General features: G+C 37.0%; 1 protein-coding gene across 5 annotated transcripts in view; it reads left to right on the top strand.

Moving 5' to 3' along the window:
* The window catches only part of mgat3b (beta-1,4-mannosyl-glycoprotein 4-beta-N-acetylglucosaminyltransferase b), a 65,156-nt gene extending 54,632 nt beyond the window's left edge, over positions 1–10,524 (top strand). For all 5 annotated transcript variants that reach the window (XM_041983832.1, XM_041983831.1, XM_041983830.1 and 2 more), the window contains one exon: positions 1–10,524. The gene's annotated coding sequence lies outside the window, so the exon portion shown is untranslated.
* The last annotated feature ends 14,240 nt before the right edge of the window (positions 10,525–24,764 follow it).

Raw genomic sequence — 24,764 nt, 5'->3', positions numbered from 1 at the left:
GTGGGTGAAAATATGTGAAGTAACTGGTATGGCCCGAGTGAGGCCTTGGCACTGAGCTTTGGGAATTAAATGGTACAGATGAATGACATTTGGAGCTAAATGTATTTCCACCAGGCAACATTGATGTTGCAGGGATTCAAAATCTCTTAAAAGTCATTATTTTGGAGTAAAAATAAAAAACAAAAACAAAAAGGGAACACTGAATCACATCAACCATGTATTTGCAGAAAGAGCATTGAGAGGGTGCAACCACTGGATAAATAGAATAAAAAATGTCCCCAACCTCCCACTTTTATTTTTTTTTATTTTCAGGAAGAGTCAAAGCTTTGTCTTATTGTCATCTGGCCTGTTTCCTTGCTGTCTTCACCTGTCAGTTGGACACACCTGTTCTTTTGAGAGAAAGGGGCAGGCATGTTAAACCTGTGGAGATTAAAAAAAAAAAAAAGCAAAGTACTGCTTTTGTTTATCTACTTTTACAGAGCAGCTGATGTTTCTACGTCCCTCCACACCTTCAGATGTCTCCCTATTCAGTGACCTTCTTCCAGAACCAGTCTATATTTCAGATATTACATTGTTCTTGGGTCTCAGTAGAAAACGCCTTTTTCAACTGCGCCAAATTAGAAGAAAATCTCTGTGGGGAGATTTCTACTCATTCATCTACTCCCATTCATGTGTTCATAAATGGTGTGCGTGCTTTGTCTTTGTGTTGTGCAGTTTTGGGCTATGACCTGTGGTGGCAGGGCGGGGGGGCAAGATCAATGAGAGGGAAAGGAGGACAAAAAGGAAACATTCTCGAAGGAGGCAAATTTCAAAAAGTGAAAACAATGCAAATGTGTGTAAATGTTTTTTCCAGAGGTTAGACAGATGTGAATAAATCATACCCTGGTCCTTTATCACTTCTCCTGTCAGAAAACCATTGAGTCTGTTTGAGGGAGGATCAGCCCTCAGATTTTTGTCTGTGTCCAGCAGCTGAAATAACTTTGTTTCCCAGGAAACTAACTTATGTGAAAAAGGAAGATGGGATCAAGTTTGAGATGAGTGGGTGGGTTCACATCAGTCAAGTAGCCACAGTCTACAGATGAGGTCAGCTCTAAGTCCTGTTAGTTAAATATTCAGTTTTATACTCAGCTGTAAATTGTAGAATGACTTGGTATGAATCTTCTACGCATTTTCTTTCTCCTGTCGTTTTTCTGCTTGCATTGCTCTGTTAATTAGGATTATTTAATTAAGGATACTTTTCACTCTTTGGCTTGCTTATCGTTCTGCTCTGATTCAAATAAGTTTAAATCACCTGCTCATCCTGTAATTGTTTCACTCATACAATCAAACGCTTATGCTGACTCCCGCTCCATTTCAGCGTGCATTTATTGTCCATTATTCTCACAAGAATGTTGCATTTCAGTAATAGGGATGTAGTTATTTTCTCTTTGCCTCATTTCTCTCTCCCTGTCTCCATGGGACAAGGAGAGAGTAGTTACCATGGTGATGCCCCATGATCAGTAACATCTTACCGTTCAGGCATGAGCACTCATGCCTGTTGTGCCTGTTGTCCTTTTTCTTGCTATCCACATGGCGAAATGTCTCAATTCCTCCCCAAAATCATTTTACAGTTGTTGATGATGGTGTGTCATACTTGTCTGTGGTGGTGGGGGTATCAGTGGTGGTCTGGGCTCTTGAAGGGAGAAAAAGAATGCACGAATCTACAATAATGCAAATCAGTAAGAACAGATAAAAACACAGCAAATACATGGATTTTTCTTCTTACTATAAAATTGTTTGTTTCTACCATCTGCTCCTTCAAGATCTGTTAGAACTTTACACTTTACCTCAGCTTCAAGCAGATTATGCTTCAAAGTGAAGAGCTCAAATGCTCAGGGAAGAAATTTGATGAGTTGCTAAGAGGTAACAATAGGGCTGAGATTGTATCAGAATCTTAACAAGTAAAGGTTTGACAGTGTAGCTTTGTTTTGACCTGGAAACAAAACACTACCACAGGTCTCAGAACACCTTGATTTAAATGTTCTGTTATTTTCACCCACTTGCCGTGTTGCCCCCCCTTCACTTTTAAACAACATCCTGTCTTTAATTATGATTAATAGGCAGTTCTTCTAAAACTTCTGAAAAGAAGAGCCTCCATCCTGACTCTTCACAGCTGCAGTCACCTGGGTGACTGACGATATTTTCAGGTCTGTGATGCTGCCTATATGGTAATGCAGTCTCCAGCAGCAGCTGTTAGGGGTTTGGTGCTGGTGCCGGGAGCTAGAGTGCTGTTTAAATCCTCAAGGGCTGCAGTGAAATTGGCTGCAAATGAGATTTGAGATGAGACAAGAAAAGAGGCAGCAATGTAAAATTTGGATTAACCCTTAATTAGATTTCTTGCCTTCTGAAAGTGTAATGATTGATGGAAGATACTATAAATGAAACAGAATTTTATAGAGAGCTGGAGAAACTTGATTCCTAGCACTTAAATAAATTCATCTTGGAGATGATAAACCATTAAATCAGGGAACTGTGTTAAAGCCCTTTTATTTATCTGCTGTACTTTAAGTTATCTCTCCTCCCCAAGATGGAGCACGTTCATGGTTAAATTTATGAATGCCTTTTGGGGTTTTCAGCTAATAATTTGAAGCAGGCAAACTCATCTAATGAGATTTCCACAAACCAAATGTAACATTTTCATCTTTTAGCCTCTATTCTGTCAAATTGCAGACCTGCTTGGTACTGTTTGCATAAAAGAAAAAGAAGTTTGTGTTTCAGTTAAACACCATCTCAGAAATGTAACCACAAGTGTGTCACATCAAGGACTGGGTGGGTATTTATGATTAAGCTCTGCCAAAAACTGTTCAACTCAAGTTAACTCCCACTTTCTGCCTACTGCAATCAGGCTGCACATCTGGAGAACAGCGCATGTGTTTGCATATCTACATATGTATATTGTATGCGTGCGTGTGTGTGTGTGCGACTCCTGCCAAATAAATGTGTCAATGAAACACTAGCCAGGGTTACTTCTCATTGCCTGTTGCCTCTTATCACCATGGCAACAGTCCCTGGTTGAGTTCCTGAGATCCAGAACAGCCTGAGGTCATCTACCAAAGTTGCAGAGCAGTAGTGTAAGGGGTGCAGGAGTGTAGGGGCCAACATTCAGAAAATCTTTCCTTCTTAATGCCACTTGCAGACCCTAACTAGAGTAAAACACCAAACATGTCAGAACTCTGAGAAGCATGACACATGCACACCACCTCTGTGTTTTACTTTGATTTGTGACAGTATGCTGATGAAATGTGCAAGAAACAGGAAACATAGACTTGAAAAATGCCTTTGTAGCACAATCCGGGAATCAAATGTAGGTAGGTGAAGGAAACTTTTTTTTGTCATACTTAAAACTGGAAAAACAAGAGAAAAAACATCTCCCTCTTATAAACAAACACAGGGCTTGTTAATAGAAATTAAAATCCAGAAAGACCTCTACATCAAGTTTCATGTTAGAGGCTTATTACAGGGTAATAACCTTGACTTAACAACTTTGATTTTTCCCGTTGAGGTAGAGTCAACACCATGATGAAATGAAAACCATCCAAATGAAAGAAGCAGCACATCATCTCTGTAAAAGAAAATCTATAAAGCAGTGATGGGTTAAGTTAGGATGGGTTGCAATGTTTTGTCGCTGTCTAAGCCATCTCCACAGGCTTACACAGAATTTTAAAAAGTCTAATCTCCAGCTTGGAGGTTCTGTCTTGCTTAAGAGCACTTCAGCAGATTGTCGCCACTTGACAAATGTTAGAAGCACTGATGCATTTATGAAGACATTCAAATAGCTAATCTGCTCAGAGCTGTAATTTTTGTTCATGATCACACCTAAAATCTGTAAAGTAAAAAGCAGTAATGAGGTCTTGAATGAAATATTTACCCATCTCTCAAATGATGATAGATTTTAGGCACTTGTCACTAAGCATTTGTACAGACTTTACACCTGTATCTAGGCTCCCACTCTTTCTTTTGCAGTAATTTATTCAGTTTTGAAATCACCATTTCCCCAATGTCAGCAACACGTTAACATGGAGGCAAGCATCCACTCCTGAAAACGAATGTGCTAAAGCAAAGCAAGCAGATTAACACTGAATGGACTGGGCATAAAACAGAGTTCAGAGGCGTCTCCTCTCAGAGGAGAGGAGAGCAGTCATATAAAAGACCTCAAAGTAAGAAATCAGCTATTAGAAAAATAAAACCACAAACAATGAATTCATTGTCTTTGTGCTGTGTAAGGAGTGTTTGCAATTGTAAGGTTTAGACACAGCAATAAAATGATTGAACTCAATCCAGATCAGTCTATTGTGCAATAATCCAGGGACTAATTTGGGGGAAAAATTACATGGATTGTCTTTTTTTTTAATCCATAAAATCATTGTAAAATAATAAAGCAGCGTATTATTTTAACCCTAAAGCTTTAGTATGATGGTGTAGGGAAGCTAAAATAAAACTGCAGCTGATTATAACGTAGCTTTTTTGTTAGGATTTCATACCGTATTCAACATCAGTTGAAAGATTTTACTAAAGACACAAGCTCTGACTTTAAATTTGATCAGATTTGTGGGGCACCCTGCCAACAAGTAACCTGCAGTAAACATATCTGCTTGCTTCGGCTGATTGGAGCAGGGGGAATAAATTAGGTGCAAAATGAAAAACTGTAAAGGAGATGGTGATCCTGCTGCAGACAGGTTTGGAGTTGCGTTGCTAGGAAACTGCTCTGCACAGCTCTTGCTTATAGTTATCAATATTAGCAGATTCAATAGCCGTATAAAGGGATTTACATTTAAAACTGGACAGATCTAAACTTAGAATGTAAAGCGCTATTAGGAGCAGTTTTACCTTCTATGTGCCGAATATCTGTCCGAATGTCTGCTGTACAGTTCTCCAGTGCATCAGGCCACCATCAGTATTAGAAATCAGCTACTTCCTCCCTTCAGTTTAATGCAACATTCAGCATTTCCTTTAGCTAATTATGAATGTATCAAGTTGTTTAGGAACATTTCTGCACATGATTTGAATGCCTTAATGTATTGAGCAAAATTGGAAAACATCAGTCTAGATCAGGGTTGTCCAAAGTTGGTCCTCTGGAGCCGCTTTCCTGCAGGTTTTAGATGTTTTCTGGTGAAGCACACCTGAATCAGATTGATAAATCAACATATTTGGGTAGCACTTTACAACAAGCTGTTGAGATAAAGCATTTAATTTAAAATGGGTATGTTGGAGCATCTAAAACCTGCTGGGCTTAGGCCCTCAAGAACTGGAGCTGGAGATCCCTGGTCTAGATAGATCAGCTTTGAAGCCCTCTATTGCAGGTAAAACCCTATTTGTAGTTCATGCACATCGACCATCAGCACATGTTTGTAACGTTCACCACCTCGTCGGCATCTTGCACGGACGTCCTACCGGACTGTGTTGCTCCACCGGCACAATTACCCCCATCTGTTATTGTGCTCACAGAGAAGCTGACTGGCTGCCTTTCCATGGGGCTTGCATGCCTTCACAGCCTTGGACCCCTGCCAGCATTGTGACTTCCACCAATTGATCTTTTCCAAGAAACATTGGCAGCCAGCAAGCCGGAAATCAAAGAAAGTAGAGTGTGGGGTGCAGAGAAAGGGGTCCATACAACAGGAGTTCCCATTTTGACTTTGATGTTTAAGGTGCCCATTTCCTGTCTTTCTAAAGCCTACTTGCATGGATCTGCTATGTAAGGATATGACTGACAAGCATCTGATTAAGATAAGGCCTAACATTTTAAGCTTCAAATCAAAATATAAAGTTATTGAGAAAGTATTTTAAAATGGGGCCATTCATAAACCTATCAGGCTGTCATCTTGACTGTAACCATGTTATTATTGTTATTATTCTCTGAGAGCCACAGAAAACAGGCACATTCAGCAACGTGTGCAGTATTTACTCTGACAGTCATAAAAAAAACACACCCAAACAAGCTTTTGTCTCAAACCTCATTTTATCTGCGTAACAGCTTTTATATGATTTGATTTGAGAAGAATACACCGTTGTTTTTTAACCATATATCAGTAGTTTTAAAGGGTTAGTGTATCCAAACTAAAAGAAGACATTTCTCTAATGTCATATCACCTAAGTTAGGTTTTATCTGCCCAGATTTTGTGGTACCCATTCTCCTGCCATTAAGGTTAACATCTGGTGTTATTTAGCATCTCCTTGGAAAGAAACTCAAACACAGAGAGTTATAGTCTTTATAATACCTACTAATTAATGCTGAGAAATGTTTTTCTGAACCAACAGAGACATTATAGAAGACTTTCCATTCACTTCAGTTGCAGGTTGTTGCAGATTTCTCAAAACCTGATTAATGAAACCAAAACCATCCCTGTGGCGTGTGATATGCGAGGACATTTAGATCAACTGAGCTTATAGAGATTAAATAGTGTGGCCTCTACTGACGTAAAACCTTCCCTGTGTTTACAATCATGTTAATGAGTAAAAGAATTGGCACCTGTCCAGTTCTTTTCCGAAATGGATCCAACTGGTGTAAAAGGTTCATAAAAAGTAGAAATAAAAGGAGCATCACCTCAGGAAAGGAACACATTAACTCGTGCTGCAGCTGGTGCTCAATATAAAATGGTGGCAACATTTATAGACAGATACTTTATTCACTCTAACGGGGAAAGCTTTGTATGATGACGATGATTTCAAAACTCCACCTCTGTAAATATGTCGTGGTTTACTGTATGAATGTGTCATGAATTTGTAGGATGAGTGAATTTGTGTGAGTGGATGTGTTTGTTAGTCATAACACCTCTGAATGTGTTCCAGGACAGATTGCTGGCTTTGGGGTGGGTATTAAAAGAATCTGGTCCAGGACTCCATATGTTGTGACAGGACAGATCAAAAAGATGAAAGTCAGAGTCGCACATCAGAAACAGATGGACGTGGTAACACATACAGCACATGCCTGAAAAGGTGGGCAAACAGATTGGCCGACACATGGCTGCGGATCAGATGCCTTCTGAAAATGGAGGGGAGGGATGAGTGACTGACTACTGTTAATCGTGACTAAGTATGCTGCAGCCAAAGTTAAAACGGTCCACGGATATCTATAAATTTAATTGCTGAGTTAGTCATTTATTCAAGTTAAAATAATAAATAGAAAAAAGTTCTCATAGGTAGCCTGATGAATCCGGTTGATTTAGGGAAAATGTTGAAACTCTCGGCCTGTCAGGACCAAATATGGTCAGTTTTGTTTGTTTGTATTTGGGCTTGGGGCCTGACAACTACATAATTTGGCCACATTCAGGTTTGCTCAGGCTGGGTGGTTTATGAATTTGGATGAGATATAGAACTGATTCAATTTCAGCACCTTGTGTTAATATCCTTCAGCAGATTGCAAGACCTCAATTATACCTGGGCTAAAAATAAAGAAGACGAAAAAAAAAAAAAAAGAAAATAGTGCTTACATTCTCATCGTTTATAAGCCTTTAATATTATGTTTCAGATCAATGCCTTCCAGATTAACCCACACACCAAGTTTAGGTGTCTGAACTTTTTCTTCGTGTACAGTATAGCAGATATATATATATATATATATATACACACATACATACATACACTTCCTGCAAATCTCAGAAATTAGCTGTTTCTGCAGCACCAGCCCAATCTGAATTGAAACAAAGGCAGCAAAGAAAGCGGGGCAGTGTTAGAAAAAGGCAAATGAAGGGTTGGGAAGCATGAGAGGAATAGTACAAGTGTAAGCCTCCAGAGGGGTTTGAATTTCTTGAAATCAGAAACACAAGCCGAGCTGGAAAGAGAGAAGGAATGTTCCCTACAATCACAGACTTTCCACATTTGTAGTCTTCCCTTTTTGTTTTGGTTTGCACTTATGGTTTTTTTTTTTTTTTTTTGTAAAGTCAATCGATATATTTTCCCTTCTGGTCTTTGTTTGCAACATTTTTTGTGGGAAATCTGAGAAATGGAGAAGAGGTAATGAGTATCTTTGTTTTTCTATTTAACTTTGTTTTTGTACTTTGTTTTGTAAAATCATCCACTTGACAACTTGATTTTTAATGTCTTTTGAAGGCGGTTGTGTGTGTGTGTTTGTTTGTGTGTGCGTGAGTGTAAATGTAAGTTCACAAGCACTGTCGCAGCCTACTGCTCGAGTATAGTTCCACCCCACTTCACAGATCTTTTACCTCCTTTGATGTCAGGAAGGGGACTTCATAACATGGTGCCATCATGTTAGCTCTGTTTTAATGTTTTATGATGCCATATTTTCCTTGTGACTTTAACAGCATCACATAACCACTTGATTAATGGATGATACATTTGAAGGTGTTTTATTTTACAGATACATTTACAGAAAGACACAGCACAAATAGACACATGCTTTCAAAGAGACACAGTACAGCCTCTGTTTTATACCACAGTCCAACTGTGGCAGTATCTTCTGTTGGTCCAACAGTCAGACTACTATAGGCACTCTGTCTGTATCTTCGCTGTTATGTGATCGCTATGTAGACTAGCCATTGTGTGGCCATAAAACATGTTTGTCACGGCTCAGCCTCTCTGAAGTGGTTTTGTTTTGGAAAGCAACACAGGATGAAGCTAAATACAAAAAAAGTCTTGTCCTCATCTTTTTAGTAATGTTCTGTCTCTGTCCCATAGCAAAGTGGTACTGGTTGGAGTGTGTATGTGTGTGTTGTGCTTTCCCTCCAACTAGACAAAGATGTCAAAGACCTACAAAAGATGTATGTACTGGCTAAAAGCTTTTTTTATTATTATTTTTTTTTTAAACGTTGCATGTTGAAAAGCAACACTTCTGCCTGCAAAGCTATGAATTGCACCTTATTGGAGGGATGTGGTTTGGGTTGGGTTTTTTAATGCATACAGATGTGTGTGTGTATATATATATATATATATATATATATATATGCACATCTATGGGGGGAGGTGTGAATTGCAATGTATGTATGTTTAAACAGGTTTTTTTTTTTTGTTTTGTTTTTTTTGTTTTTTTCATTGTACTTTTTGTGTGTTACAACTGATTCAATCTCTGGAGTCACAAAGAAGCTACAGAAATAACATCTGGTTTCCAAAACTGGAATCATGATACTGGTTCTAATCCATCTAAAATTATTACAACATATGAGTATGACTGCGTCCATATATTAGTACTTAATGGGGGGGAAAAAAAACAACAAAATCAGTATGTAAAAACTAAAATCTGACTTTCTATGATTCTTTGATAAAGTACATAATACAGGAAAGAAAGGTTTATACATGATGTTTAATGAAAACTATTATCAAAACCACCTAAACTTATTTTTTCCCAAATTTTAAGGAGAATCAACTTTGTCTGCCAAATGATGAAAAATCCTGTAATGGAGAGTAAAATGTGACTACTTGGCTACATGCTGCTGCTTGGTGAAGCATTGTTTGCATCTTCTCTCATGCTCACTGGCCTGTGACTACTAGGGGGTGCTTTGCATGTCGTCTCATGTTCCACACAAATGTTTCTTCTGACAGAAAACACACACAAACATCTCCAGTGCAGCTTTGGCAGATGACTGACGCTCGGCGTGACGCTGCCACCCGCTCTCATGTCCTCAGGGCAGAGTGTTGTCTGCAGCCAATTAACCAGCAGGGCTGCCTGCCAGGACTAATCCTCTCCAGCCTCTCACTGGTTTACCAGAATTAGCCCTCCAGTCCTTACACAGACTTTGTTGTGCCGAAAGACAAAAATAAAACAGTTTACAATGTGAGATGGAGAATTTGGGTGTGTTCTTATTAAAAATGTTGGTGAAACTGAAAGGGTTGGAGCATGTTGTATTTTTTATATTTTTTTCCTTCTGTATGATCTAAATGAGAACAGCTTACACACTTCCTTTGGTTCCTGATGGAAACTGTTGCTTCTTCACATGAATTTGTAAAACATGTTTGCAGAAAGATGGCAAGAAGAACAGAAAACGTTTATTTCTGACCACATATTGTGCTGATGTACAAGAACTTATCTCATGCCTCACTCTGTTCCATGCACTGATACTGATTGTAGATAGTTGCATAGATTTATTTTTTATATAATTGTCGCTCGATTTCTTTTTCCTTTGTGCTGTTCTCTTCTTTTTTTCATGGCTGATGGATCAGTGTTGGAAAGTGTCTGTGTGTGAGAATGTGTGTGCTATTGCTTCCTGTATGTATGTGTGGATGAAGAAAAAGAAAAGGAATGCTCTTTAGTTTTTGGCTCCTTAATACACATCAGCCATTTGTCTAACTTCCTCATTGTGCCAGTGTGTTCGGGTGTTCTCTCGTCTTTGCATCTGCTCATCCAAATAAAGGAGAGGAACAGGAGAGCAAGAAGAGGAAGAGGCAGAGAACCTTTTCCCTCAGGGGGGGAGACAGACATGAGAGACAATACTTTTGAAAAAAAAAGGATATTTTTCTCCTCTGTGGGGTCACAAAGAAGCGTGTACATTTCTAAGTTAATTGAAACTGAAAAAATAAAAACTCATTTGTTCTCTATATGAATGACTGTATGTTAACCATAAACAAAAAGTAATTAATTCTATGACAAAGAAGTATAATAAATTAATTTTAAAATTTTAACACTTGTGTTTAATTTTATGGCAGTGAGTCATTAGGCTAGACTTTGGTGACTTGCCTCATCCATCATTCATCTCACTAGAGGGCAGCACTGTAAAACTCAGCTGCATCTCATTAGGATGCATCACAGTGCAAATTTTATATTGCTTTGAATTTAATTTGGCTGCAAACCCATAAATGGTAAAGTTGCAGATTCATAGTATACATTTATTCTGGTCTTACAGGAAATACTTAAATTGATTGTTACACATTTCAGCAGCTCTAACTGGTTCAGGAGTTCTGAAATGATTTCTCATCCCATCAAAATTAACATATTTTGCAGATGCATCAATTGGCCTATTTTAGACCCTGTTGCCTGAAAGCTCTCTGCACACTGAACCTAGCACCAGCATATTTCACGCTCATACATGTAGAAAAACGCAAATGGTCTTAAAAATACAATTATTTAAAATTTTGTTTCTTATGACAACATGGGCACAAGACTAACAATGCACATGTATAAATGGATCCCATTTATATTGGATTCTTCCAGTATTGTCTATCTCTTAAAGCACTCTTGCACTACAAACCATACAGTACATAAGCATATACATTGTTTGACAAGCTATGCAGTGCTTTTTGTTCTGTAGCAGTCATATGCTGATAAATGCATCCATGTCATTGTGACTCTTCAACACATGGTCTAACTGCAAACCTTCCAACTGACAGATGACTGCTTCCTGAGTGAAAGTTGTGATATAGTAGCAAACCATTATATGTTTGTTAAAGATTTTATAATAGTCAGGAAACAGAAAACACAAAGCCAGACTAGTTAAAATAAGCTGTGGTTTTACTACATATTATGGAAAACCCCACCTCACTCTTAGCTGAAGCTCTGGGACTTTGTGGGACTGTCCTCTTGAACACATCTGGATGAAAACTGCTGTATAAGTGAGAAATATCTAGCCTACACTAATAAAGAAAGAAACCAATACAAGGTATGAGCATGAACCAGCAGTATAGGTTAAAAAACAAAATGAAACAAACACTGTCCCAACTGTTTAGATCAGGCTTTCATTCTTTTCTTTTGAAAAGAAACCACAATGACACATCCATCTAGAAGAAGGGCGCCAATTTGTGACTAAACATTCAGTTAATGGTCCAGTTTGAGTGCCAGATCGGCCACAGTGGACCACTGGGTGTAACAGCTCCCATCCCAGCCACAAGGAATGTAGTACTGCAGTTCATCTCAGACTGAAGTGGATGAAATGAGCTTTGAATACCTGAAGAAACTCTCACGTTAAGCAACTGACAACATCTGGATGGGCAGTGCATACAAATTATACTCCGATGCATGCAGCCAGCATGCTGTATTTCTCATTATAAGAAATGCAGCACAATCACGCAAAGAAAGTTCATTGTGGAATCAAAAGGCTTTTGTTCAAATAGGGTGTAATGAATCTTTGTTTCTCACACAACCCCAAAGCAAAATATTTTCACTGAAGCCTCACAATGATCATCAAATTGTTTACTTTAAAGCTGCAAGAATTCCTGTTTCTAAGCTAAGAATGAGTCTGTAAGTTTCACACAATTCTGTCAGGGAAAAGCCATCTATAGTCAATGATCATGAAGAATATTTCATCTTTAGCTAAATGTCTTGTTTTCAGCTACTATTATTTAATGTAAATTAACTGAATTAAACTGAATTGAGTTGCACTTTATTAGGTCCAAAGAATATTTTGGCAAAATAAATGAAAAATAAATCAATAAAGATGCATGTAGATCATTAATTTAATCCACAGAGTCTTTGTAAAAAAATATTGCACTGAGCAGGGAAGACTTTTGTATATCACACAGGAAAATAACATTTTTAGAAACCCATTTATAGCTGCAGCTCTTACTGAGTAAACAGCAAAAAGGGGAAATATAGGTGTTGGTCTAAGTACATAGCTCAGCAGACATCCTCATCAGACCAAAGCTGTTGTTTGTCATAGTATTCAGCTGGGCAGCCAGATGAGATTTGATATTCCCTTTAGGGAATAACTTTGATAAATGACAGCTTTTGAATTAGAAAATTTAGAGACATTGTAAGAGTACAAGAAATGTATTTACAGATCCACTCCACTTCTTGATCCTTTTCTCATTGGACCATGAAATGTTAATCTTTAAATTATATTCCTTTTTTGTGTTACTGTCTACTTGTCCTTCTTTGTCATTACTCACCTTTGTATGTATGCAGTCTTTGCTGCCCTAATGACTCACTTCCCAGCTAGGATTAATAACTATGGTTCATCTCATCTACTTGTAATATCCCTTTTCTTTGCTCTAGGTAATTATGACTTCTACCACCATCTCACCAGCTAATGGCCATTCAATTAAAAATGATGTATTCCAGAATTATGATCAAGTAATTAAATGTGCTGTTGTGCAAAATTGATTTATGAAGTAGGAAATGGCTCAAAAGCTAGACAAAATGATCCTGATGGAAACATAATATCCCTGCAGGGAAGATGAAGTGGATCAAAGCAGAACAACACCATTACTGTTACAATGTGAATAGTGAATCTGTTCCTTCAAATAATACGGTGTGCAGTAAGGACATCATGTTTTGGAAGATAATAATAATAATAATAATAATAATAATAATAAAACAGTTACAACCTTTACATATTCTGCATTTCACAGTAAAAACACCAACAATGAGTGGGATTAAATCTCAAAAGATTCTGTTTCTGAGCAATGCAAACACTGGTGTGCACTACAGACTTTAAAAACACTATTTTACTTTGAGCCATTAAAATAAAAATAAAAAAATGAAATCCCATCCATTCTTCCTTCTGCTGCTTCGTTTTTCTATCAAGTTAAGACAAGATATCAAAATTTACCTTCCTTATTAAACCTTTTCCCCTTCATCCTGTGACTGGAGACATATGGTAAGACCAACAATTAAAATCCACCACCACCAAGCCTGTAATAATTTTGCTGTAGACACAGAGGAAAAAAAGGAAGGAGATGCAGCTCTGTGGTCGTCTGATACACTTTGTCACAAGCTCTACCACAAAGTATCAGCTAATGAAGAAATTTAACCTCTGTAAACTTCTTGCATTCGTATGGAGTTGGATAGATTAGTTTTACCATAATAATAAAAACAAGTATTTTGACCCCAAAAGGTGCATCAGATATGAAATGCCAACACACGATTTCCTTCGTCTAGTCTAAACGCAGCTTTAGAAATGTGACAGCAAGTCTGAATATTGACATTTTGAAAAGACAAATAACCAATTTCTCCTGTAGTAACAAATTTCCACCAGTGCCACAATTTGTTTTTGGCAAACTGGTCTGTTTGTCATCAAACTTGTCATGTGAATTACCATTTGGGAATCTCAATATGGGAACAATAAACAAGAGGAAAAAAAAAAGCTTGGTTCTTTTATTTGATGAGGAGTTCCTTCATTAAATTAGTCATTAACTCATACATTTTCATTTACACTTTATTATTGTGGTGTTTATAAAGTATTCTAATGATACATTATAACAGTATCAGAGCAAATATTGTGGGAATGCAACCATACTAATACTGCACAACAATAGTTGGTAGAGTGCTTGTTAGTCAGCTTTGTGTAAATAAGCAGTAATTTATGTGACATTTTGTCAGGCAGTGTTCAACCCTTGTGTCATTTACAAATTCATAAAAAATTCTTCAATAATCTTATTTATTTCTTTCCCAGTTGGGAAAATAAAGTAAAATATCCAGGCCTCTTGATTACACCCACGGCTTATTAAAAATTGTGCTCTGTTGTAGTTTTGTCACACTTTTAGTCAGTCTCATGTGTTTTTTTTTTTTTTTTTTTTTTTTTTAATGCTGGTAAGTAAAAATCAAAATTCTGAGTATATTAGTTGGTCCTTTTTCTCAGACAGCATTTCTTCTTGGCTTCTCCATAGATTGCCAAATTAAATTAATATTTCACAATGCTTACAAAAAAAAGTGTTATGCAGGATCAAGATTGTGACTCTGTGTATCAGCATTTATGTTAATAACTCATTTAAACCTGCTGCAGCTGGAAAACTCTGGAAATCTGCACGTCTGCATGGAACAGGTGAGAGAAACCCTCAGGCTGAAAAGATCAGTACTGCTGCTGTATTGCATGGTGCTCTGTGCATGTGCGTGTGTCTCCATGTGTGTGTGTCGCTTCAGAGAAAAGCATGGGGTGGATTACAAGGCCAAACAAGTCTGTAATTTGCAATCCAAAAAAGTTCAGCCAGACAGCCTGTTATTTTGTGTGCTCATGTTTGTATGAGTGTGCATGACTAAATGAGTACCTGCAGGCTTTGGCAGGTCCTGGATCACTGTGGAAACAAAGTGGGTCCAGTTAAAACCAAAAGTCCCTCACATAGTCCAAAACTCTTCATCTAAATGTAGCATGGCTAAAGGTTTACATGTCTCCACTGGATACCACTCACCATATGCATAATGTTAACTCTTAATCTCCTTTTTCAAAGTGTTGCAAAACAGCTCATGCTTCTGATTCCTTATTGTCAAAATGTTAAAATATCTTTTAGGAGATCTAAATTCTGCCACAAGATTTGGGGTTTTACTTCCTTTACTTTCCGCTCAAAACATAAAGTTAATGGCCAAGGCTTGTATCTTATAATGCCAAATAGCCTCATGAGATTTAAGACTTATCTGTAGCTTGTAGTTTCTACAAGAGTTTCTAAAAGTGACCTCTCATTTATAATCAACTCCTACTTGTTTTCAGGAAGCAGGCAGTTCCTACTTTAGATATCTAGATATCTGGTTCCCAGATATCTAAAGTAGAAATTGCCTGCCAGAAATTCCCAGAAACTGAAAATAATATATCATAAGTAACCTGCAGTTCTCAGACAAGCCCAGAGTAAAAATGATCATTTTTGGGAAAGATACAGGTTATGTAAGTGTTGCAGTTAAAACCAAATCATGTTGTTTCCCCTAATTAGTAGTTATAGTAGTTGTTATTCTTACTTGTATCAGCAGTTTTGCTCTCTAATGATATTAGACATTTTATTTCATAAACAAAGTAGCTTTGCTGCACAAAGAAAAGCTTTCAGTTGTAACATCATAGCTTGCACGGAAACCGACACAATTGCAACGGGACTGATGTTTTTTCTTTCATTCCAAGCTTCTCTGAAAATAGGACAACCACCATAATTCATGCCATTGTCTATTTACATTTTTGAGTCTGGTATAGTAGGGGGCCTCTGGCAACTTATTTCTGACTGCATCTATGAAACATACATATTTATGTGTTAGGAAGGCTACAGCAACTTGCCTAACTAGAAACATTTGAACCTTGTTTAAGGAGGAGTGGTAAAGGAAGCATAAATTATTGAAGATGAAAACATTTTTTTTCTAAAATAACTAGCACTTCATATGAAGTGAGGCTTGTTAGTTGCATTTATACATTAAGGTCATGTCTGAGATAAAGCAGCACATGAGAAAGAATCTTGGCCTTTGACAGAATATTGCTTTACCTCCAATTTTTTTTTTTTAAAAAGAGAAAAGAAAGTGTTTTCAGCTGTGTGTCCACCTTTTATCCCTAAAGCTATGGTTTTTAAACCTATGTCAGGGTTGTAAATTCTCTGACCTTGACAGATATGTTCCGTCCTGAGGCTTACTTGGCTCCCTGGAAGAAAGAAACTGGATTTTAGCCGTATGTGAAGTATGAGACCCCTGCTAGTTAGTTTGTAGATCAACACAACATAATCAGACTTAAACATATTATTTACATGTATCTTAATGAGAGAACAAACCAGTGTCTTTAAGCTGGGGGATGTTTTTGTTTATTTTTTTCATTATAAGAAACCTTATCTTAGCATAAGCTCAGCTGAGGACTTGGGACATTATGAGAAAGTTGCACAGCTCCTGCTCTTCTAATTCATGTAAAATTAGCAGGGGCATTTCTGGCATTTGATTATCCTTGTGAGCACCAGGGAGGACCAAAATATGCTAGTGTAATACTGAATTGCATATGGCCATTGCAAATAAGCTTCACTATAAAGTCTGGGCAGTGATGACCTAGTGGTGACAGAGGTGTGTGGTGTGCTTGGGTCTGGAAAACCTGAGTTAAAGTCACTGGGCTGGCAACTGAGGTGAACCAGTGTGGGCTCCTTAACCCCCAACTGCTCCCTGAGTGATGGAATCTGGCCTGACAGTCCACTGCTCCTAGTGTAACTAGGATGGGTTAAATACAGAGAAGGAGTCCAGCTGGGATTAAGAAAGTATAATAAAATAAATATATAAACCATTTGCCAGATGTGCAGTGATTTTCACTGTAGATATTATTCTGCTTGTGTGAGACAAAAAAAAATGTTTTACAGATTCTAAACATGGCAAATTCACACAAGATTAAGAACACAAATACCTTTGACCTGGCATTAAAGCTTGAATTTATTTAAATTTTAATATCCTCATGTGACCCACATCTGCTGTAGCACCTACATGACTTGACCACAGAATCGGCTTTCTTTTTTTCCCCCAATTCAACACCACACACCACGCTGGGACTAGATAGGATCTGACCTGGGGTTAATGTTTCTCAGTCTGTATATTGTTTTCAGGCCAAAAAGGGCAATGAAGCAGATCGCTCCCTAAGAAGAAAGAACATCTCCTCAAGGATCACTGCGTCAGCTGTCTTCTCTGGCTCTGTCAACTCGGTCAACAACTTTATTAGCTTCTGAAAAGAGATAATAATACATGCACTGATGATTCTTACATCTTTTCGGCATAAAAAAGAACATTGTGGTTTTCAGTTCCAGAGAGGCAGTTTCTCTGATAAGACTGTCCTACAAATATAATCCAGAGCTTTTTATAGACTGATTAAGCCTCACAGCTGTCAAACTTAAATGTGAGTAGACTTCTGGTTTTGTCATTTAAAGTTAAGTAAGTGGCTCCATATTTCACATAGCTTTTGCACAGACCTGAATCTGCTCATTTATGGTCAACTAATGACCCCTGGAGTGAAGAAATAAATAATTAAATGAAGCCAGCAGAGCATCGAGCTGTGTCTGGCAGTGCCATGTTCCATTGTGTCTAAATCACCCAGCAACACTGGTACTGCTCACTTTAGAGCCATTTGCCATTCATTAGGTAGTGAGACTTTTACAAGGAAAGCAGAGAGAGGTGGGGGTTGACAGAGGGACAAAGGAAGATATTCTGCAATTGGAAATACAAGAAACCCTGAGTGAAGAGTGGTGTTCAGGCTTAATAAATGAAAGTCTCTTTAACTTCAACATAAACTAGTTCTTCAAATAGATATGCAATTAGTTTCAGAGAATTAACGGTTAGTGTTAGGGTTCATATTCCAGATGAAATAGAAGAAAATGTAACCTCTGAATGTTTCTGCAACAGTGTGATTTTTACTTGGTTTGCTCAAAGCATGATTGTGTTTTAGTCTATACTGCTCAATCATCCAGTATTTGTAAATGACTTAAAAATTCTGGGCTTGTTTTGATACGATCCAAAAGGGATTCAGACTAGATTAAATGGGTTTAGAGTGCATTATACATGCATTATAATCTAGTTTTTCCAAAGCCTTAAAGAGAATAACTTTTTAAAATTGTTACCAAATATGGACAACTTTGTAAAAATCAAAGATCAGCTGTCAAACAATAACAGTTAACTATTTTTACATAAATGCTTATGAGATTTTTAAACACTCTGGTGCATATTACTTTTTAAGGCTCAGAATATCCTTTGTCAAGGACTCAAGAACAGCACAGTCCCATGTTGCAACCAGTATATTGCTTATTGTAACACTGGAAATGAATACCTGATGCTGAAGAGGGACATATAGGCATTGTGCTGATGGATAATAAATTGTTACATGACTGTATGACATGCAATTTGAAGTTCCCTGACCAGTGGGAATCCTTCAGTCAATCATTTTTTTTCACCTTTACCTTTTCTATTAGCTGTGCACTGTTACTCTGGGGATCACAATGTTATTTTGAACACTCTGACAAGAGATAAAGCTTTGATGATTACTGGAGTTTCACTCTGTTCCATCAGATGAAAATTATGATAATTAATTACATGGCAGGACATTTGTCAGCACATGTTTTAATTGTTTGAAGACTCCAGGTGCTTCTCAAAGTCAAGGATAATCCTACATTTCTAGATTGCCATATGATAGCGCTGAAGAACTGTTCTAATGTCACGGTCTTAGTGTTTGTTAGGTAACATTTTAACGATGCTTCTATTTATTCTCTTTCCTTTAAAATGAGCCACAGTGATAAAAAAAAAAAAACATGAATCAAGATTTGTACAATATGCATTTAAATCTTTTGTTGTTTTCACAGTATTTGTTCTCAACGTAAATTTAGTAACATCATAATGTGTTCCAAGAAATGACCTCAAATTACAGTCCACTTGTTGGGAGAGTTGCATTATGGGTTTTCCCAATACAAGGAAGACTTTTCCAAGCCTGAAAAAGACATGAACTAAAAGAACCAGTTGACCAATTTAAAAAAGCAGCTACTGTCTTTTGCTACTTCTGCACCACGTATTTCTTATTTGTGGGAAAATAGTTGCAATGGTAAATAAACACTATAACCTCTACTCTGAATGTTGGAGTTGGTGCTTTTGGTGAACTATCTATCTATCTATCTATCTATCTATCTATCTATCTATCTATCTATCTATCTATCTATCTATCTATCTATCTATCTATCTATCTATCTATCTATAACGATCAGTTATAGATAGATAGATATAATTTAATCTATTTTTTTTTAAAAATAGATTAAAAAGAAAATGCGTCCATCTTTTTCAGTATGGAAGCAAAGAAAGTCAGAAACAAACAATTACAGTCTGGTGCCAGTATAAAATTCAAAATGATCTAAATGTGTCTCCTTTAGGTAACAAACACTTACAGAACAGCTCATCGGTATTTGCACTCTATCCAAAAAGGGTATAATTATCCAGAAATCCTGAGAAATTTCGTTGCTTACTTTGGATTATGTATAAAAGCTTAGTTGGCTGTCTCAGTGTACTTTTCTTTATGCTCCATTTATACTGCACTTTTTGACTTTAGACCTAGATGCTAAAGATTTAGGAGATTTGACATGTTGGGGTTTTAAGGGTTCTTACTTTATGACTTGGACAACCAGGGTTGGGCCTTTTGATCCAGTATGCATGTTTTTATTCCACCTCCAGTTTATTTCTTCTTTCTCTCCAGCTGCTTGTTTGCTATTACCTGTTTGACTTTATGCCCTCTCAGCCCATCTTTCTTTTCCATCTACCCTTCAGTGTTGTCTCTATCGGACAAATGAGCAATGTCAGAGGTCATGTGGCTGTAATTAGAAGAGCCCTGCCTCGGCACTAGGCCCTGTTTCCTGTTTCTAATCAACCAGACATCAGGCTGCAATTGAGTCAGCCCGGAAAACAGCTGTTAGCCTCAGGCTCAGCCTTCAAACTCCCCTTCTTAAACAAAACTGTCTTTAACTTGTCTTCATAGTCTCTTAACATTTATCAGAACTTTCCGACCACCACACCAGCTCCACACTCTACTTTCCCCTCTACCTGGTCAGTGACATAACTAACAAATAACAGGACTACTCAAGGCTTCACAGCATACATATGATCCATGAAGACTGATACCAGTATGCTCAGTTATAAATCTATTACATGACATTATACAAGGTTATTATTTGTTAGTTTTGGACCATTTGAAATTTTAGAAAAGATCAAAGGTTCTTCTTCCACTTCTCATTGTTGAGCCTGTTTAATTTTGCAAACATCTTCGGGCCTGTTTTAAACTGGTTTTACTTCATGTTGCAGATGGTTCTTGTTAACATTTAGTCCTCGAGAATTTTTTCCAGCTTTTCCTGTTGAGTTGTCAGTATATGTGAAACTGACTGCAGGAAAACTAGACCCAGAAAACCAACACTACAATGTCCTTCAGAGAAAATAGAAACACTTCTTAAATTTAAATGTTTCTTTCTTACTTTCTTTTCTTTCTTTTCTTTCTTTCTTTCTTTCTTTCTTTCTTTCTTTCTTTCTTTCTTTCCCAATTTCCCAAATGGACTGTTAAAGCTCACACAATTGCCTTCTTCAGAGCATGACACGACCCAACCCCAACCACATCAATCCTTTTATTTTAAGTAGAACTCGCCTGCCAGTCTTTATTTCTGAGTTTTATTCCAAAAACAACAAGGATATTGGAAGTGAGTTGGTGAAAGATACAGATTTTATAATCACGAGACTTAAGTTAAAGAACAGCCTTGTTATTTTTCCCACGTCATTGTTTCCTTTTTGCTTTTCACTCACTTTTGTTTAGGCATCAAAACTACCTGGCTGGTGTCATGTTTCACTGGTTCCTGATTAGAACAGGAACAGGGGGCAAGAGAGGCTACATTAGCTCATTAAATCTGTGTAACACAAAACCACAGTGATCATAGAATTGATTCACTTTTAATTTTGTTTTCTGCAACATCCTGAATATTCTACAAGAAGAGACATTTTCTTTAATTAAGTCCTTGTAAGTGTCAAGTCTTTTAACAGTCAAAACGTAGGTTTTATTGGGATTTCAGACTGATAAGTGCAATGAGACAAAAACATACAAACATATAAACATTTGAAAGATTAAAGCAATGCACTAAAATAATACATAAAAAAAATTTCAACACTTAACTGAACAAACAGGAGCTCAGTTACATGGATGCTCTCAAACCCATCAATTCAACACACTTTTAAATCCATAAAATGTCAATCAGATGATGACTACCAACAAGTGAAACAGAGTTTAAAAGACTGACAGTTTTCCTTGATCTGGCTGTTCCTGCCGAATTCAGATCAGTTCGGCTTTTTATGTTATGTAAAAAGAGGTCCCATAACGTTCATCACAAGGTCTCCATGGTACAAACGGGAGGCTACTGTAAATTGACCTGTTTGGGAAATGAACAAACAAACTAAACAAAACAAACAAAACAGCAAACAAAAAACAAAACTTTATCCATCGGAAGAACAAAGTTAGAGCTCAACCATTTTTTTTCAACAACCATGCAGGTAAAGGCCAGTCCTTCAGAAATAACAGAAGTCAGTGGACCTCGGTACAGAGGAAGCCCTTCAAGCTGTGAATACTTTCATGATGCAGGTTCAAGGCCAACATATGACAATGGCTCTTTCACTTCAGAGTTATACCTAGTTTATAACCCAAACAAAAAAACTTAACCAAACCTTGTTGTAACTTCCTGGATGGGTTTGGTTAATAACATTGTTTTAATAAAATAGGAAAAGATCATACGGTAAAAGAAAAACCAAATTTACAATGCGATCCTCATGGACAACAGTTTACTGTTTGCCTTGATTATATGTACGTATAACATGTTAGAAAAAAGCATCATCAGTTCTTGGTTAACTTTTGCTATTAGCTTTAATTGGTTAGTTTTAAAAACCAAAACTAGTTATGATTTGAAAATTAATCTGGCTCAGGCTAAAATATATTATTTTTACGAGGTTACCACCACAACCATCCCCTTTAGCATTTTTTCTTTAACAATGTACATTTAGTTTCTCTCAAGACCACTAGAGGGCACATAATCTACAAACATATTTCTTTTATTCTTCAGCAAACACCCCATTGAGATTTATTTAGGTGGAGGATTTCTTTCATGAGGAATCCTCCACAAGGATTGAATATGAAATTGAGTAAATCAACGTAAATAAAATGTTTAATTCTCCTTTGTCAAATCTTTACTCCAGTTGTTGTTTAAAGATCTTTTTGTCTTTGGCAAATGAGCAGTAGCTTGATCAGGTTGAGACCAGCTACTTGACTCGACTATTTCAGAAAAGTTCAGCGTTTTCTCTTCAAATACACACCATGCTGCTTTTGCATTTTGTTGTGCATCATTGTTCATATGTACCATTCACATTTGCAATTATCAGGATGTGAGATGTTAAATCCCTACATAATGCATAATTAAAACACTAGTGATCCAGTGTCACCTAAAATGTGGGGACATGCCATTGCATTGCTTCCATGTTGTAGATGTTGTATGCTTCAGATCATGAGCCATTCAAAGGCAAGGCAAGGCAAGACAGTTTATTTGTATAGCACATTTCATGTACAGGACAATTCAAAGTACTTGACATAAAACAAAAGCATTACAGATATTAAGAAATAGTAAAAGGCAGCAACATATGGCAAGAATCAAAATAAAATAACAAATTACATTAAATAATTAAAAGCAAGATAAGTTAAAAAGTTAAAATGCAGATTTCATGCATAGGTGCATGAGAAAAGAAATGTTTTTAACCTGGATTTAAAAATGTCTATTTGGTGAAGTTTAATCTCCACTGGCAGTTTGTTCCATTTGTTTGCAGCATAACAGCTAAATGCTGCTTCTCCATGTTTAGTCTGGACTCTGGTCTGGACTAGTTGACCAGAGTCTTTGGATCTAAGAGCTCTGCTAGGTTTATATTCTCTGAACATATCACAGATGTATTCTGGGCCTGAACCATTCTGGGATTTGTAAACGATCAGAAAGGTTTTAAAATCTATTCTGTGACTGACTGGAAGCCAGTGTAAAGATTTTAAAACTGGTGTGATGTGTTTAGATCTCTTAGTCCTGGTTAAAACTCTAGCAGCAGCGTTTTGGATGAGCTGCAGATGTTTAGTGCTCTTTTTAGGAAGTCCTGTTAAAAGACCATTACAGAAATCCAGCCTACTGGAGATGAATGCATGGATGAGTTTCTCTTGGTCTTTCTGGGAGACTAAACTTTTAATTCTTTTGATGTTTCTTAGCTGGTAAAAAGCTTCTTAGTGACAGCTTTGATGTGGCTGCTGAAAGTCAGGTCTGAGTCTATCAACACTCCAAGGTTACGAACTTGGTCAAAGCTGGCTCCAAATATTTATCTGCTCACTATTCTAGTACAAATTGATCTTAGTTTCATCTGTAGAAAAAATACTCCTCCACAGCTGATCAGGCTTTAAGGATTTTGAGGAGCAAATCTCTGTATAGTCTTTGAAAGTGTTATGCATGGTTTGTACCTTGTGCTTCTGTGGAATTTTCTCTTTATGGTAGACACGGGTAAGTCTACCTCCTGGTGGGTGTCTTTCACTTGTCTGGGTGCTGTTGCTCTATATAACATGAAGGATTCTGAGATTACTCAACAAAATTCTGTCATTTTGGCAACTCCTAGTGTTTTTGTTCTTTCTCTTTGATGAATTTATTTTGTTTTTGCAGCTTTACAATGTTTCCCTTGAACTGAAGAGCTCTTAAAACATGTTGTACGTTGACAGTAACAGCTTCTACAGATGCAACACTTGAAGTCCAGAATGCTACACATTTTATTGCTTTAGGTCTATACATTTTGCTTTAAACTGGAATTTTTACTGAAAGCCATGAATGAGCCAGATTCTGCCACTCTTACAAATGGGTTTTGGCTTAATAAGGGATAATTGAAAGTGATATTTGTTTATCATCTAAAAGGATTAAATGAATTTGCTTCAATTTAATGGTTGCTTTTATCAGTCTTTTGAATTAATTTAATTGAAAGCAGTAAGTAACTGTGAAAGTATTTGAATAAAGTGCTTTCATCTGCAACAAAGTGAAAATAAACATGTTCAAAGACTTTGGAAACTGTTTCCTGTAAGAATGAATTTAGCATTGTCGTCATTTGTTTGGCTTCAATTTATTTGCTTCCTATCACATTTATAGAACTTTAGCTCATTTTTATAGTCTTTAAAACAATTTTAGAATCCATATGTAAAATTTGTTTTCCATCTAATTCACAGTTTGTCATTTTCTTCTAACTTTTGTGTAAATATTCTGTACAATACACCAAGACCTATTTAGGCCAAATTATACAATTTCAGTGTACATTTGAAGTCCCAACTTGTCTGTTGCCCATGTTGGAACAGTCTCCATTATTCTGGGTTCATGAACCACAAAAGATGCTCTGTTTTATTTCCCAATAGAGCTTTTCAAATCTCCTCTGAAGGTTTAAAGTATTTGCAATGCTGCACACTGCTTTTCCTCTAGCAAAACCTCTCTGAGGATAGCATTACAGCTAATGGGAGAGATATGGCCCAACAGATGGAGCTGGCAAGCTGCGGACTCATCCTCTGTCTCTGGGAGTTTGAGATGGGCTTTTGTTTGTTTATTTCACAGAGAACTGGCTAAATCATAGGGTTAAAACCATT

Source organism: Melanotaenia boesemani, chromosome 4 (genome assembly GCF_017639745.1).
Source record: "Melanotaenia boesemani isolate fMelBoe1 chromosome 4, fMelBoe1.pri, whole genome shotgun sequence".
NCBI classification, from domain to species: domain Eukaryota; kingdom Metazoa; phylum Chordata; class Actinopteri; order Atheriniformes; family Melanotaeniidae; genus Melanotaenia; species Melanotaenia boesemani.
Note: the sequence above shows the minus strand (reverse complement) of the source record. Positions and strands in the feature narration are given on the sequence as shown.